Here is a 5,132-nt window from a genome sequence, read left to right on the forward strand (position 1 = left end):
AACTGATCAACTCCAGAGTCCTCTTCATCTTCTTTGCAGCCACCATCTTCCTGTCTTAGTGCAGGACAGAGTCCAACCAAGAGCAGCTGTCAAGATGACCAGGAGCGAGCCTACTGAGTTCTTATGACTGGTGTGACAATGATCTTATTCATCTAACTTCCAAAGGTAAGGAGGTCAGTCTTCTCAGCTCTTAAACACAATGCTGTGTGAAACCAGACAGTTTCAAGTGCTCGGTGAGTTCTAAGTGCCTAAGAGGTATACATAATTCCACTTATCCTGTGACCTGGCTGGCCTTGAATGCCCTGTTTCACTTCCCACGGCCCCTCTTCTGGCCTCCGTGGCACTGCACTCCTGTGCACATACCCATACACAGATACACACACAAACACACACATACACACGAAAGGGAGGAGACAATTCGATGACCTAGACAGGAAAGACACTTGTCCCGAGACATGATGCCTGAGTGTGACGCTCTGAAGCCACATGGTGGGTAACTCTCCCAAGGTGGCTTCTGCACACACACATGCACACGCGCACACATGCACATGCATACACACGCACACACATACACACGCACACACATACACACGCACACACATGCACACATACACATGCACACACATACACATGTACACACATACACATGCACACACATAAACATGTACACACATACACATGCACACACATACACATGCACACACATAAACATGTACACACATACACATGCACACACATACACATGCACACACATACACAGACAAACTCAGAAACAAAATAAATAAATGTACATTTTTAAAGAATTAAAGTGTTGGGGGAGAAAGCACACTTGGTGAGTGTAAGAATTCACTATGTGTTGGCGGAACACCATCCAAGAACTAAACTCCAAGAAAATGAAAGGAGTCTTGTGACCTCATTTTCTTCAAAAGCAGAACTGTCCTTGGAATGTGCTGCTGTGCCCCTTTCCTTGCCGGTGTGGCAGGTACGGGTGAGTTATTATTTGTTTATTTCCTCTATGGAAAAGCATGTTTCTGCCATGTGCACACAGTCCACCATGCAAGGCTTATCCTTGTGACTGGACACTTTACTCATGTGACCCTTAAACCTCGGAGTATAAATTGTCTAATGCTCTGGATAAAGTGGGCTTTATAGTCTGTGTCAATTTTAGACTCCATGCACTCAGGTTCACGCTGCTAGTTAGTGGTAAACAATTATGAAATATGATATTACAATAAAATAAGATAGTACAATAGGGACAAATTCAACTAAATGGACAGTCTGTTGATTTCTTAGGTTTTTTATTATTATTATTTATAGCTGCATCCCTGGAACTTGAGTGACAGGAGCACCTAGAAGGGTGCTCAGAACCAAACCTGGGCCCTCTTTAGCTGTCAGCAAGCTCTAAACCAATGTGCCATCTCTCCAGCTCCCCATTCTTTCAGCTTCCTCAAGCAACGGACAAACTGCTGACCGTGTCCCTAACAGCTACAGGATATGTGGGTCTATACTGGTCTCTGAGGACTTTCTCCTCCACAACCAACCCACTGCTTCAGGCAGAAGTCCATTCTGCTCTCAGTTGCTTTAGTAAGTTTTTACTTAAAATGAAATTACTCAAACCTGTAGTAATTGCACCAATTCACTCTGATTCTGTCTGCTGGCAGGATGTGGGCTATCTGCAACACCTCCTCCGTGCACACCCTCCAATCTGCTCACAGCAGCCATACTTCTCAGTTCTCTTCTCAGGCACAGTCGAATGCTCACACACTCGTACCACCTCTCACCCGAGTGCTCTGCACTCCTCACTTCCTGTTAACACCTTTCTAAAAATGGGGTGGCAGCTACCTCTTATTCTGCTCATCAAAAATACATACTATTCACACTGACAGCTTTTTTTCTGGAAGTAGAATAAACTCATTACAAACACAGTAGCAAAATAATAAGCACCCTGGCTGGGGCTGTCAGAACAAGTCACCGTTCACACTGATGTCCCAGGGCTGCTACAATTCATCTAAGCACATCCTCTGCCCAACTGCAGGAGTGACAGCTTCCTCTCTGCTGTATGCGCATACGCTGACCACTACGACTCTGCTGTGCGAGGAAGCTTTGGTTCTCCAAGGCCTGTGAGTTCTCCAGGCTCACTGGAACTGGCCCAGCTGCCCCAAGAGTGCTCACTGCCAAGTGTCCCTACCACTTCACAGGGTGACAGGTGAAGACTGAGTGGGAAGAAAAAAAGTCTTGCCTAAGTACACCTACGAGAAATATACATTCCGGGTGTATACTTTTACAGTTTGGCTTTTACTAGACTCCATATTAAGGGGGACTGACATTGGAAGCTCAATAATAAGTTTAAAAGTGACTCACAGGAAGTCTGAAGTGTCCACAAATTCACAGAAGAGTAATTAGTCCTGTAATGGGCTGAACACCTGCCTGCCCCCAAATCCAGGTCCACCTAAGCCTTGTTTGGAAGAAGTATTTAACTACAGCTTTTGAAATGAAATCATCCAGACTCCAATGACCTCACAAGAGGAGAGGAGGAGGAGCAGAAAATATTTAACTAGCTCGTCAGCCAGGCCTGTGCAAGAGCTACAGAGGACAAGGCAGTCTCCAAGAGCCTTCCTTCAGGAGGAGCGTGGCCATTCAATAAAGTCCTATCTGTAGTGTTCTGTCAAAGCAGGCCCAGCAGGTGCCCGCATCTCAGTATCAAGAAGTGGGGTGCTGTTGTAAACAACAAAGAGATGGAAGAGGTTAAAGAATAATGTTAGGTAATTGAGGAAAATACGTAATAAAAAAAAAAAAAAAAGAATAATGTTGGGAACCGGGACTGCCTTGAAGCAAAGGAGATCTGCCGAGGAGAAAGGACTGACTCTTCCAAAGCCTTGCTGACACCCTAAGATCTGACTTCATTCCTGCTAGAGTTGTGTCATGGTGGTCCTCCTCTAACAGAACTAACAACTAAGCAACTACAGGTAACCCGTGCTTGGCTAGCATCCATCCACAGAGCCCTAGGGTCTGTCTTCAGCACCACAGCTGTGGTGATTGTCATTACAGATGGGGCAGATTTCTCAAGCACTTCCGGATGTAAGGGGAGGAGTTCAGGGGCAAAGAGGCTTCTGAGAAGGCAAGGCCTGCAGCACAAATGAACAGACACCTGGAGGACAAGCGAATTTAGGTGGTGAGAAGAAGGGCACTGAATGGGCAAAGTTAAGGACCTGGGCTACAGAGTCAACTCTGATAATAGCAGACTGGAGACAGGAGGAAGTTACTTAGCTTAGAGAAAAGGAAAAAAATCAGTCACTCAATGTATATTGACACAAACCTGTAATCCCAGTACAGGGGGGGGGGGTCCGCGGCGCAGAGTTGGGTCAGGGTAGGGTCAGGAATTCAAGGTCATCTTCAGCCTTATACAGAGTTCAAGGCCAGTCTCAGGAGAGAAACTGTCTCAGGGTTGGAGAGATGGCTCATTGGTTAAGAGCACTGGCTGCTCTCCAAGACTCAGGTTCAATTCCCAGCACCCACATGGCAGCACACAACTGTCTAAATCCATTTCCAGAGGATCTGGCAAACTCACACTCATGTCAAGCAAGGCAGAATAGCAATGCATATAAAAATAAATAAAGTAAATTAAGACAATGTCTTTTAAAAATGTTAAAAAGACTACTTCAGCTAATAAGGCACAGAATTGGGAGTGTAGGTATTAGAGTTAAGTTCCCTAGAGTCTAGTCTGGACATGGATGGCATCTGCTGGCACAAAACCATAGTGTCACTAACCTATACCATTAACATCTTAGTGCTTACTAAGTAAAGGCAATGACGGAAATCATCTATAAACTGCTAAGACTAGAATTAAAATACGGGTCCCCTGAGATTCAGCATTTTACATTTCTAAGCTTCCAGTGAAAAACGTACCATACCTCTACTTACAATAAGTTGACAGAAGTTGACATCAGTCTGAAACCTTCCCCAGCTTGTATACATACTCTACCACAAGGGACACTTAACCTGAAAGCATTTTAATCTAACTTTTATAAATGATGCAAAGATCTTTTAGATTTACTTCTAATTATTCACATAGACACTTGGTATCATAGCACTATAATGTTTAAAGATTCCTCACTAATGTTATACAAAAAATACTCGGGCTGATGAGATGGCTCAGTGGTTAAGAGCACCGACTGCTCTTCTGAAGGTCCTGAGTTCAAATCCCAGCAACCACATGGTGGCTCACAACCATCTGTAACCAGATCTGATGCCCTCTTCTGGAGTGTCTAAAGACAGCTGAAGATTTAAATAAATCTAAAAAAAAAAACTCAAAACATCAGAGCATTAGAAACTTACTGCTTTGTCAGGTCAGTGGTGCTGGGACCTTAACCACAGCACTTGGAAGGCAGAGTCAGGCTGATCTCTGTGAGCTCCAGGGCAACCTGGTCTACCTAGGAATACCTTGTTTCAAAAATACAAAACAAGAGCTAAAAAGACAACTCAGTGAGTTAAGAGCACTGGCTGCTCTCACAGAGGACCAGGGTTTCATCCCCGGCACCCACACAGAAGGTCACAACCGTCTATAACTCTAGTACCAGGGGATCTAGCCTATTCCGGCATCAGGGACACATTTGATAACATATATACAGGCAAACACCCATACGCATAAGAAAAAATAAATAAATGTATTTTTTCAAATACAAAACAAAATACCAAAAAGAAACCCATACTTGTTTGCGTAATCATTAAGTTCTGTGTACTTTCCTACCCACCAAGAAATGAAATTAGATATTAGAGATGATAAAAACCAACATTTAATGTTATAAAACATTCTTTTCTAAAGTTAAATGAATTAATTTGCTGTTTTACTAAGAGACAATTTATTTAAGTCCACAAGTACTTAAAAGTGTAATGTAAGTCTTTCGGTCACTTGATTTCCATAGTTCATGCACTGTTTACCTTCAAACTCGTCTTCATCTGAATAGATCTGCTTAAGTTATTTACTCATTAAAAGCAACAATGTTAAATTTTAGCTGGTATTTTCTAAAAGTGTCTTTATTTCTTTTTTTTTTTTTTTTTTTTTTTTTTTTTTTTTTTTTTTTGGTTTTTCGAGACAGGGTTTCTCTGTGTAGCCCTGGCTGTCCTGGAACTCA

General features: G+C 43.0%; 1 protein-coding gene across 7 annotated transcripts in view; it reads right to left on the reverse strand.

Moving 5' to 3' along the window:
- Positions 1-5,132, reverse strand: part of Bptf (bromodomain PHD finger transcription factor) — a 100,915-nt gene that overhangs the window by 67,311 nt on the left and 28,472 nt on the right. The gene's annotated exons all lie outside the window — the stretch shown is intronic.

The sequence above is a fragment of the Mus caroli genome, chromosome 11 (assembly GCF_900094665.2).
Source record: "Mus caroli chromosome 11, CAROLI_EIJ_v1.1, whole genome shotgun sequence".
Taxonomy (NCBI): Eukaryota; Metazoa; Chordata; class Mammalia; order Rodentia; family Muridae; genus Mus; species Mus caroli.